We start from the raw sequence: 13,954 nt of genomic DNA on the forward strand, positions 1-13,954 counted from the left end.
AACCATCATCTTATTTTTGTTAAGTAAAATTGATGAAAAAAAATATATTTAGTTATTAAACTAAATGAAAAGTGATATTTTAGATGTTTTATGTGCATTTACAATGAATTTAATGACAAAAAGTTATTTTTCTATCAATTTTACTTACTCAAAAATATGCTGATGGTTTAAATTAAAAACAAATTAAAATTTTTTATTTAAATTGACAAAATTAAAAACTCAATGTTTATGTTGTTACAAAAATTAAATCTTGAATTATTATTTTTTTGGTAATTTTCCTTTTTATTTTGTTATTTATTGTTAAAAAAAAAGTAAGGTCATATATAGATATCTTATTTAAGAAAAACGCTAAAAACAACCATAAGAGCTGTTGTTATTGAAGTACAATGAAATATGCAAAACTATTTTGCGATATGTGAAAATTTTATTAGAATTATATATTTATTATTATACAAAACTTCACAACGTGGCATTAATCATTTCATTCCATTCTATCTCATTCTAAATAAATGGAATATTAAAGTTTTTGGCTATACAAAACTTTTAAAAGAAAAAAAAACAAAGGTCAAATCTGATTAAAGGCATGTTTGGAAACATTTTTATTTTTTTGACTTATTTGACTAAAAATGGCTTAAATGACTCGAATGTGTCAAAATGACATCGTTTTATATTCAAAACGACATCATTTTTAATGTTTCGAGCCATTCAAACCATAATTTTTTAGGTCACCTATCCCCCCCCCCCCCCCAAATAACGATTGGTCAAATGTCACCTTCCTTGGTGTGAACCTAGTAATGAGGTTGTTTAATATTCCTTAAATAGCGGTCTATGTTTAAGCCTTTGTTTGGCAAATAATTTTTTATTAAAAAGATATATAGTAATAGTAGACGTTTTAAAAGTTCTACCAAATGTCTCACATGACTATGGGATCCAAATGGAACATATATGGTGTGGGTCTCACACTCATATAAGACATTTGGTAGAACTTTTGATAGAACTTTTAGAGTCTCTAGCATTTTTGAAACATAAAATAAGTTAAATAAATTAATAAGATAAAATATCATATTTAAAGCATAATTATTTTATTTTTTCTCTTATAAAAATCAAAAAAATCAAAAAAGTCAAATCAAACAAACTTTTTAGTCCCAAGATAAAATAGCCCAAAAAACTAAAAAGGCAACTGAAAAAACCTATTGCCAAACTAAGTTGTTTCAATGATCTAAATAAGTGTATTTTTTAATTTTTTACAAAATAAATATGTAAAAAAATAAAAACGTAATATGATTCAAATAACTTATTTAAGAGGTACCAAACAAACTCTTAGGTCTCGTTTGATAATTATGTATTTTAGTCACAAAACTAAAAAATTATTATAAATTGTTGTATCACTCTCTCTACTTTTCTATACATCTTTTAAAAAAAATAATTAAAATAACTTATTCTCAAACCAGACCTTCATGTGTGGTCAAACTTCATTTATAATGTATTCTTCATGTCTAGATTCAAGTTTTATTACAAATATTTTATATGCCCAATTTGGGAACAATTTTTTTGACGAAAATAACCAATAAAAATAAATAATAAAAAACACATTAATTTCATAATTAATAAGACAAAATATCATATTTTAAATATCAATCAATCAATTTTTCTCTCATAACAACCAATCAATTCAACTACAAAAAATTCACAAATCATTCTAAACACTTTTTTTTTTCATCTCATGGAATAGCTAAAAATTCAAAAAGCCAACTAAAATGGTCAAGTTTCCAAACGAGGCCTTAATTTCATGTCTTGATTCGAGTCTTATTTTTTGAGAAAAAAAAATAACATTAACAATAAAATATATTATAAAAATTTAATATTATCAATTTAAATTTTACACTTTTGATTTATTTTTAATCTAAACCATCCTCTTATTTTTGTTAAGTAAAATTGATGAAAAAAAATATATTTAGTTATTAAACTAAATGAAAAGTGATATTTTAGATGTTTTATGTGCATTTACAATGAATTTAATGACAAAAAGTTATTTTTCTATCAATTTTACTTACTCAAAAATATGCTGATGGTTTAAATTAAAAACAAATTTAAATTTTTTATTTAAATTGACAAAATTAAAAACTCAATGTTTATTTTGTTACAAAAATCAAATCTTGAATTATTATTTTTTTGGTAATTTTCCATTTTATTTTGTTATTTATTGTTAAAAAAAAAGTTAGGTCCTATATAGATATCTTATTTAAGAAAAATGCTAAAAACAACCATAAGAGCTGTTGTTATTGAAGTACAATGAAATATGCAAAACTATTTTGCGATATGTGAAAATTTTATTAGAATTATAAATTTATTATTATTATTATTTACTTCACAATGGGGCATTAATCATTTCATTCCATTCTATCTCATTCTAAATAAATGGAATATTAAAGTTTTTGGCTATACAAAACTTTTAAAAGAAAAAAAAACGAAGGTCAAATTTGATTAAAGGCATGTTTGGAAACATTTTTATTTTTTTGACTTATTTGACTAAAAATGGCTTAATTTTTTTCCCAAAGTAGATAGATTATCTTTTGACTTACTAAAATTAGTAAAATACTACAACCAAATCATCTGGTAAGAAAATTGGAAAATTTGCTTTTAAGGTGGACAGTGGGAGAATAATTCAATTTTTAGAATAATACTATATGAATCAATTAATATATTAATTACTATATTAATTAATGATGTGACCTAATTTAATATATTTTTGATATTTATAATTTATATAATGAACGAGGTCAATAATAATTTCATAATTAGTACTGATACACTAATTGATACATACACCGCAATTTTTATGGTGGTACAAGTATTTTTTTTGTCATGTTAATGAATTTAAAAAGATACCTAAAAATGCTTCAGATCCCAAACCCTCCCCTGAAAATGTTTGATGGCTTAAATTTTTGTGGCTTAAATGACTCGAATGTGTCAAAACGATATCGTTTTATACTCAAAACGACATCATTTTTAATATTTCGAGCCATTCAAACCATAAATTTTTAGGTCACCTATCATTGCCCCTCCTCGAATGACTCGAATGTGTCAAAACGACATCATTTTATACTCAAAACGACATCATTTTTAATATTTCAAACTATTCAAACCATAATTTTTTTAGGTCTCCCCCCAAATAACGATTGGTCAAATGTCACCTTCCTTGGTGTGAACCTAGTAATGAGGTTGTTTAATATTCCTTAAACAGCTGTCTATGTTTAAGGCTTTGTTTGGCAAATAATTTTTTATTAAAAAAATACAAAAGACATATAGTAGTACTAAACATTTTAAAAGTTCTACCAAATGTCCCACATGACTGTGGGATCCAAATGGAACATATATGGTGTGGGTCTCACACTCATGACATTTGGTAGAACTTTTGATAGAACTTTTAGAGTCTCTAGCATTTTTGAAACATAAAATAAGTTAAATAAATTAATAAGATAAAATATCATATTTAAAGCATAATTATTTTATTTTTTCTCTTATAAAAATCAAAAAAATCAAAAAAGTCAAATCAAACAAACTTTTTAGTCCCAAGATAAAATAGCCCAAAAAACTAAAAAGGCAACTGAAAAAACCTATTGCCAAACTAAGTTGTTTCAATGATCTAAATAAGTGTATTTTTTAATTTTTTACAAAATAAATATGTAAAAAAATAAAAACGTAATATGATTCAAATAACTTATTTAAGAGGTACCAAACAAACTCTTAGGTCTCGTTTGATAATTATGTATTTTAGTCACAAAACTAAAAAATTATTATAAATTGTTGTATCACTCTCTCTACTTTTCTATACATCTTTTAAAAAAAATAATTAAAATAACTTATTCTCAAACCAGACCTTCATGTGTGGTCAAACTTCATTTATAATGTATTCTTCATGTCTAGATTCAAGTTTTATTACAAATATTTTATATGCCCAATTTGGGAACAATTTTTTTGACGAAAATAACCAATAAAAATAAATAATAAAAAACACATTAATTTCATAATTAATAAGACAAAATATCATATTTTAAATATCAATCAATCAATTTTTCTCTCATAACAACCAATCAATTCAACTACAAAAAATTCACAAATCATTCTAAACACTTTTTTTTTTCATCTCATGGAATAGCTAAAAATTCAAAAAGCCAACTAAAATGGTCAAGTTTCCAAACGAGGCCTTAATTTCATGTCTTGATTCGAGTCTTATTTTTTGAGAAAAAAAAATAACATTAACAATAAAATATATTATAAAAATTTAATATTATCAATTTAAATTTTACACTTTTGATTTATTTTTAATCTAAACCATCCTCTTATTTTTGTTAAGTAAAATTGATGAAAAAAAATATATTTAGTTATTAAACTAAATGAAAAGTGATATTTTAGATGTTTTATGTGCATTTACAATGAATTTAATGACAAAAAGTTATTTTTCTATCAATTTTACTTACTCAAAAATATGCTGATGGTTTAAATTAAAAACAAATTTAAATTTTTTATTTAAATTGACAAAATTAAAAACTCAATGTTTATTTTGTTACAAAAATCAAATCTTGAATTATTATTTTTTTGGTAATTTTCCATTTTATTTTGTTATTTATTGTTAAAAAAAAAGTTAGGTCCTATATAGATATCTTATTTAAGAAAAATGCTAAAAACAACCATAAGAGCTGTTGTTATTGAAGTACAATGAAATATGCAAAACTATTTTGCGATATGTGAAAATTTTATTAGAATTATAAATTTATTATTATTATTATTTACTTCACAATGGGGCATTAATCATTTCATTCCATTCTATCTCATTCTAAATAAATGGAATATTAAAGTTTTTGGCTATACAAAACTTTTAAAAGAAAAAAAAACGAAGGTCAAATTTGATTAAAGGCATGTTTGGAAACATTTTTATTTTTTTGACTTATTTGACTAAAAATGGCTTAATTTTTTTCCCAAAGTAGATAGATTATCTTTTGACTTACTAAAATTAGTAAAATACTACAACCAAATCATCTGGTAAGAAAATTGGAAAATTTGCTTTTAAGGTGGACAGTGGGAGAATAATTCAATTTTTAGAATAATACTATATGAATCAATTAATATATTAATTACTATATTAATTAATGATGTGACCTAATTTAATATATTTTTGATATTTATAATTTATATAATAAAAGAGGTCAATAATAATTTCATAATTAGTACTGATACACTAATTGATACATGCACCGCAATTTTTATGGTGATACAAGTATTTTTTTTGTCATGTTAATGAATTTAAAAAGATACCAAAAAATGCTTCAGATCCCAAACCCTCCCCTGAAAATGTTTGATGGCTCAAATTTTTGTGACTCGAATGACTCAAATGTGTCAAAACAACATTGTTTTATACTCAAAACGACATCATCTTTTATATTTTGAACCATTCAAACCATAATTTTTTAGATCACCTATCATTGTCTTCAAAACCAACCCCCCCCCCCCCCCCAAAAATCACTCGATGTGTGGCCCCACAACAATCAATAGCTTGAAATTTACACCATTCGTCTAAATTTCTTGACACTTTTGTGGTCAATTTTGTTGTATTATGGACTTTTTCATTAAAAAAATGTTCAACTTTTTAATTCTTTTAAACATTTACCTTAAGAACTTGTTTGATTGGGCAAATTATTATAAATGATTGGAATTATTAATCATAGGACTCATATTCAATTGTAATTTTTATTATTTGAATTAGATTTCAATGGACATTCTATCCAATAAAACTCATAAATTTTGTAATCTTACAACTAATAATGTAAAATAGACATTTACATTAAAATTATATATCTTCAAATTCATTGAACAACAAAGGCAAATAATAAAGTATTATTTATTTCTATAGATTGTTACACTAATTCTATAGATTATTAATCGTCTTAGTACTAATCTTGCTGATCAAAGATCCTATAAAAATATATATAAATAAAATATTATATATAATCATATAATTGTTAACTTTTTGTTAGTAAGAAATATTATATATAAGTATTATTATATAAAGAAAAATAATTATATAAAATATATATATATATATATAAGATTAGATAGTTTTTTTGGAGAATAACAACAGAGTGATAAAAAAAAATTATAAAGTAGTGGTAAAATTTATACACTTTAATAATTAAAATATTATACCTTTTCATGATTCTATAAAAAAAATATATATATATTGTAAATTCATTTAGCAAAATGATTGGGATTAATTGCCTACTAAAAGACAAAATAATAAGATAAAATGTCACATTCAAATCGTAATCATTTCATTTTTTATCTCACAAAAATACAAAAAAGTCAATAATTCATTTTAAACGAAACTTTTTTAATTAGGCTAAAATAATCCCAAAAAATAAAAAATTCAAATTAAAAAAATTATTCCCAAAGGAAAGCTGTATCACTAGTGTCAAATGCGCTTGTGGATTGGACCGTATTATTAGATTTGTGGAGCTCATTACAGATCTCATTTCGATGATCTAAAAACTGTTCAATATGTAAAAATTCGTTGAGTATTTTATTTTTGCAAAAAGATATTTTAATATTCAATTAATATAATTTTTTATATAAATAAAATACTTAATAAATTTTACACATTAAAAAATTCAAATATCAAAACAAAATCTATGACAAATCTCATAAATCTAATAATACAATCTAATCTACTTTATAAACGGGAGAAAAGCCCATTCTCATTACTATATCCCCTAGTTTTTATCTTTGGCACGAGGAATTGGCAGCTGTCAAAAATTAAAATCGCACGAAGTGTAGATGGAATCGACGCCAAATGTTGGCAGTGAATCGCGAGTTTTGCTATACGTGGTTTGATCGGTGATGGTTTCGAGAATTGGACGGCGGAGATTCAATCCCTCACATAACGGTTGGTAAACTACAACTGTCACCTTTCTTGGTGTGGACCTGGTGGTAGTGAGGTTGTTCAATATTCCTTAAACAACTGTACACGCAGATTCATGTGAGGTCAAACTTCATTTATAATGTATTTTATTTGAATGATGTTTGGAATTATAAAAAAAATATTATGAAAATGATCATAAAAGATTCTTCACTTTTGAATTATACATACAATAAAACACCACGCACTAATCAAATGATGAAAAATTTTCATAATACATTTCATGATATTTTTTTCATGATCCCTAACATTACTCATTTTATTTAGGCTCATTTTGGCAACAAGTTAAAAAAGTTAATTTTTTGATTTTTTAGTTTTTTTACCCCAGAAAATCAATTTTTTTAGCCAAAAGAAATCAACTTTTTGCCAAAAAAATCAAAAAATCAACTTTTTACCAACTTCCCAAAACCCTTCTCAGTTTCATGTCTAGGTTCGAGCCTTATTACTGAATGCATTTTAGTTTCATGTCTAGATTCAAATCTTATTTTTTTGGAGGAAAAAAAAAAGTAACATCAAAATATATTATAAAATTTAAATTTTAAAATTTTGATTTTTTTTAGGGTCAACTTATTTCTATTAAGTAAAATTGATGAAAAAAAATATTTTAATTATTAAACTCAATGAAAAGTGATATTTTAGATATTTTATATAAACTTACATTGAGTTTAATGACCAAAAATTAATTTTCTATCAATTTTACTTGTCAAAAATAGGTTAATGGTTTAAATTAAAATTATATTAAATTTTTATTTAAATTATACAAAATTAAAAACTCAATGTTTATTTTGTTATAGGATCAAACAGTAGCGTTTGGTAACGTTTACGTTTCTGGTTTATGTTTACAAAAATTTTATAAACTAATTTTTGTTTATTTTTAAAAAAACATAAACTACAAATGCGTTTGGTTTGAACAAAATGTTTGAAAAATTTTAAAAACATAAACTAAAAAATATGTTTGTTCAGGTCTAAAATATTTATATTTATTTTTTGTTATTTATAACAATAGGATCATACACATTATAATTGAAAAAGAATAATTAAAAAAATTAATTGAAAAAAAAAATTGTTAGTCAAATTTTTAAATCTCTGTTTAAAAACCAACGTAAACTCATTTTTTGAGTTTACGTTTTTTTCTCAAATTTATAAATCGAAACAACCATTTATAAACTAAAAAAAAATTTATTAAACAAGTTTTTATGATAATTTTTTAAATTTTTGTAAATATAAATTGAAAACTGAAAATGAAATGATTACCAAACAAGTCATTAGTGTTTTTTTTTTGGGTGGGGGTTGTAATTTTCCGTTTTATTTTGTTATTGATTTTAAGAAAGATATATTATTTGAAAAAAATGTTAAAAACAACCGTAATAACTGTTGTTATTGAAGTACATTGAAATGTGTAAAAATATTTTGAGATATATGAAAATTTTAGTAGAATTATAAATTTTTTTATTTGTTACTATTATTATTAACAACTCTTAGGACTGTTACTAACATGATCCATTATAATTATTACTTCACAATAATGTGGCATTAATTATATTATTAAAACCAAGTCTTGTTTCATATTTTAAAATTTTGTTATTGTATAACATGAGAAAATGAAAAAATTATACTTTTTATATAGTATTTTAAGTAAATTAATTTTATAATATTTTTGCTAATTGATGCAAAACACTTGTCACATTGCTTACTGTCACATTGATGATTAAAAAAAGTTCGTCAAATTAATTAGTCTGTAGATCATTTTTTGTTTATAAATCATTTCACAAATTGTGTGTGCAATTTACTTTTTGGGTTAATTACAGTTTAAGCTTTTGAATTTTTACCAAAATCTCGTGTTGTCCCATTCACTTTCGATTGTGGAGATTAAATTTCTTACATTTTAAATCAAATTGTAAATATTATCATTCCATTCATTGGTGTTAATGAGACGGAAGAAAAATTAATATATGTGATATTTTCTTTGCCTCATTAGCATCTTAATAGTTTCACTTAGATTCCCATTCCCTACACTTTTATTAAAGTTTTAGTATAATTTGTTCATTTTTAATTGTCTCATGAAAAGTTTGATGTGTATAGCATACATGTCAATTATCATAGTCTCAATCACACTAGATAGACAAAATGTTGATATTGTAACTTTATTTGAAATATCAAATAGTTAATTATATCACAATTGAAAGTGAAGAGATGAAACTAAAATTTGAAAAAAAAAAAAAAAGAGAGAGATTAGAAGTTAATCCCAACCGTTAGCAATATTCTTTTGGCATGCATTTGAATAATTTTAACATAAACGCATGTCTTTTTTTGTTTTTATTATTTTTCTTTCTTTTACAGTTGGCTGGATGGGAAGAATAAAGAAAGAATCATACTTGATAAGTGAAAATTTCAACTATCGAGTCAATTATTATTTTATTTTTTTATATAATATAAAAGTTATAAATTATACTGACTTCTCCTAAAATTGGGAAAAAAATATAACAAGTTTCACTTTTCACTGAATTCCTTTTAATTCATAAAATACTTAGTGCCATTTTTATTAGAAATTCGTTAATTATATGAATAAAAAAATAATGTTGTCATATCTTTTATAATAAAATGTATATTTTACTTTATGTATTTCCGTGTCTTTATATCAATTACATTAATTTCATTCTTTTTAACCTTACTGAAAAGAAAATTAATGTAATCATATCAAAATTATGAAATTGATTGTAATTTTTTCAAACTTTATGGGAAGTCAATGTGATTTAACCAAAAAATTAATAGTCAAATCTAGGAGAAGGTTAAATAACCGACCCAAACAAAGCCTAACCACTTTTGTTTTGCTATTATGATTGGAATGTGTATGAATGGGAGCCCTCTTTGTAGCCTTTCTAATTACTTTTCTAGGTGGTGTTTGGCAAGAAGGTTTGGGTGGGTTAGGGGCTAAAATAGCCACAAAAAACAAAATAGGCTATTTTAGCCACCAAAAATAAAACATCAAATCCAACCCATAATCATTACAATCTTTTCTCATAAAAAAGTCAAAAAAGCAAAAAGCCAAAAAGTTCTTCCCAAACCAGGTTAAAATAGCCCAGGCTAAAATAATTAAAAAGCCAAAAAGCTAACCCACTTCCCAAACGGAGGCTAAAATTGTTAAAATAGCCCTCTTTTTGGGCTTTGAATTCGGCGCCATCCTTGAATTCTTTTTATTTTTGAATTTTTAAGACTGGATTTGAAGTATGAATTTGAATAGAAATATTTAAAAAAAAAAAAGAATAAAATATATAAAATATAATTATATTTTATTTATATTTTAATTATAATCTTTTTTTTTTCTAAACCCTATTTAAATTTATACTTCAAACATAGTCTATAAGTGATGGCAACGAGATGAGACACAAATAAATAAATAAATGAATAAATAAAAACAGCATTGGTAATCAAATTGACTTCAAAGAGATAATGCATTGACTTTCAATGTGGGGAGGTGTTTATTTTTCGGACCCATTATATTCAGTGGAAAAACTTGGTATGTGTTCACCCTTCCCATAGAGCAGTTTTTTTCAACCAAAACTTTACGATAGAGAGGAAAAAAACAAAAAAGGGTGAGAAAATCCCTCACTCTATCTTCTGACTTGTATTCATACCATTAATTCCATCAAAATTATAGTGAGAAAGACACCAATTTCACTGATAGTGGCTCAATAATGACTTTTACACTCTTATCATAATTACATTCTCATTTTTAAAAAGAAAAAAAAAATAATGACATTGAAATTCTTTTAATAAGTTTAAAGAGATCAAATTAATGTAAATAATATTAAGAGACAAAAATAGACAATATAAATATATATTTTAATTTAAAAGAGATAAGAACATGACTTTCTCATTAATACAACTAAAGAATTTCTGACGAAAATTGGACTAAGTGTTATATGAATTAAAACCTTAAGAGAGTTCAATATAATTATATCAAATTTATGGGACTTTCTGTATTTTCTTAAAACCTTGGTAGGCCAATGTAATTTACTCTTTATATTGTTATTGAATTTAAGACACCTGGTTAAAAATATATATATAAGGTTATTGATTACGTAGTGGAATTTCAACATGGGGATATTGTGTGTTATTATGATAAGTAGCATCCATTTTGTAGGATTCCTTAAAAAAATTATTCATAAAAAAATTTAAATTGATCAGATATTAAGACACATAATTAGGTCATGTTTATTATAAAAAAAAAAAAAAAAGATAATTTATTTACAAAATCACATTTATAGTTCATTTTTTTCTTTTTTTGGTAAAAACACAATTAGTCGGTTCAGTAAATCAGATATCGAATGATACAAACAAAATGATGTTATTCGGATGTGACCTGAAGCAATTGTTTTAGTTTGAGATGTAACATTTTTTGGATGTGATGAAGATTCTTGGATAAAAAATGATATTATTCGATATATAAGTTGTTATTTTAAAAATGGTTTAGTATGTGGAATATAGAGACAGATGCTAAAATAATAAAACCATTCACATATAAATCACCAATAAGACAAGGCCAAACAACTTTCCAAAGATGAAAAGATTCCCACATAAAAATCAAACATGCAAACACAATTCAAGTAAAAAAAAAAAAAGAGCAAAACTTTGAAAAATAACTTTAGAAAATTCGAAGTTTGAATTTACAATTGAGGATGGCTAAGCAAGGTGTGGAAGTGAAACTTTTAAAAATTAAAGATTTTGTTTGGATTTTGAATTTATTGAAGAAAAATAAAATAGAAAATAGATTATGGGTAAGTAAACGAAAATTGATTTTTTTTTTTTTAATTACAAATATATGTCATTTTCTACTCTTCTCATTTTCCTATCTGAATCAACAGCAACAAAAACAAAAACAAAAAAAAACAAGAGCATATTTAAAAAAAAAATTCTACTCATTTTCTCCATAAATCAAAGATGCAAACACATCATAGAAGTGTGAGATGTAAGATTGGAATGTTTATTTTTATAAGAATTTGTTTTAGTGTGAGATTAGAATGTTCAATTATATAAGCAATTGGTTTAATGTGAGATCAAAGAAAATGATGTGAGGATAGATTCTTAAAAGATATACTAAATCAGAAGATTCTAAAAGATATACTAATCCTCATAAAAATATAATCTTATGATGTAAAGCCTAACAAATAGAATCTTCTAATTTAGTATATCTTTTAAGAATTTTCAGAAGATTCTTAAATTAAAAAACTTCATTCTCTTTGATCTTTTGATTTAGTATATCTTTTCGTTTGGGAAGTGGGTTAGTTTTTTGGCTTTTTGACTTTTTTGACTATATGAGTCTGGGCTCAAAAGCTTAGTTTGGGAAGGGCTTTTGGCTTTTTTGATTTTTTTGTGAGAGAATAGTGTAATGATTATGGGGTTGGATGGGATGTTTTGTCTGTTGTGGCTCATGAGCCTATTCTGTCTTTTATGGCTCATTGAGTCAAAAAAGCCCAATGAGCCCTTGCCAAACCAACCCTATATCTATCTTTTATTTTAAAATAATATTTTACTATAAACAAAATAAACTTCATATCTTTTAAGTATATTTTCCGTTTTTAAACAAAATAAAAATTATAAACACAATTGAAGAAAAAGATAGAGACTAGTTTTTCTTTTTTGTTTTTTTGTGCAATTTATTCTTGCATCACTTTCTACTTTTATTTTTAATTATAAACGAAAAATACAGAGACATCGACTGCTATCGTTATGCCAATTGCTATCTTTACTTTAAATCTTTATTTTATTTTATATTTATATATTTAGAATCTAATATTCTACATCAACAAGGAAGAGTACACGATCACGTAATCGCTATTAATTTTAATTTTAAATAATTAGGAGAGGTGAAAAAGAAAATTAAAATTATTTTCCTTTCTTGTTGTTAACACTAAGTTGCATTATTGATGGAGACAACTAATGCCAATTAATGCCAAGGACTTTATATTTATTTATTTTTTGTTACAAAAAAAATTCTCCCTTATATTTATTAAAAGAATAAAATGACAGTTACGTATACAAAAATCCAATCATTACGGAGTTCGAGAGAATATGTGATGTACCATTCCATTTTATCTTATCCATTACTTAAATTAATCACTAGAATCCTGGTAGTGATTAATTTATTATTTGTGATTTTGTTCAATAAATATTTATTTTATTTTATTTTATTATACATAACAATTTCATTAATCATTCACATACGATTCATTAAGAAGATTAGAATTAATTTTTTTTTCTTCTAAATGCATGTATTGCACAGAGACAATACCTATGATCGTTGCTTCAAAAAAAAGAAAGAGAAGATTTTTTAAAATCATATGATAATCCTGTTTGGTAATTATTTCATTTTTAATTTTTAGTTTATATTTATAAAAATTTTAAAAACTATTATAAAAACTTTTTTGATAATTTTTTTTTGATTTATAAATAGTTGTCTCAGTATATAAATTTAAGAAAAAAATATAAACTAAAAAAATGAATTTACATTGATTTTTAAACAGAAATTTAAAATTTTGACAAATAATTTTTTTTTTTCAATTAATTTTTTTCCCAATTGATTTTTTTCCAATTAATTTTTTTCAATTATAATGTGTATGATCTCATAAATAATAAAAAATGAATATAAATATTTTAGGCCTGAACGAACATATTTTTTAGTTTATGTTTTTAAAATTTTTCAAATATTTTGTTCAAATCAAACACGTTTGTAGTTTATATTTTTTTAAAAATAAACAAAAACTAATTTATAAAACTTTTGTAAACATAAACCAAAAACGTACACATTACCAAATGCTACCTAAAAAATTTGACCTCAAATCAATTATTTCAAAAGAAAGATGAAGTGAATTGGCTAAATTATTAATAAAAATTGACGTGTTCGCAAATTTTTAATATAAAGATTTAATTAGTAAATTGTTGCCTAAAAACGTAAGCAAAATAAATTTTAAATAAAATATT

This window comes from Camellia sinensis, chromosome 9 (genome assembly GCF_055761805.1).
Source record: "Camellia sinensis isolate YWXY chromosome 9, ASM5576180v1, whole genome shotgun sequence".
NCBI classification, from domain to species: domain Eukaryota; kingdom Viridiplantae; phylum Streptophyta; class Magnoliopsida; order Ericales; family Theaceae; genus Camellia; species Camellia sinensis.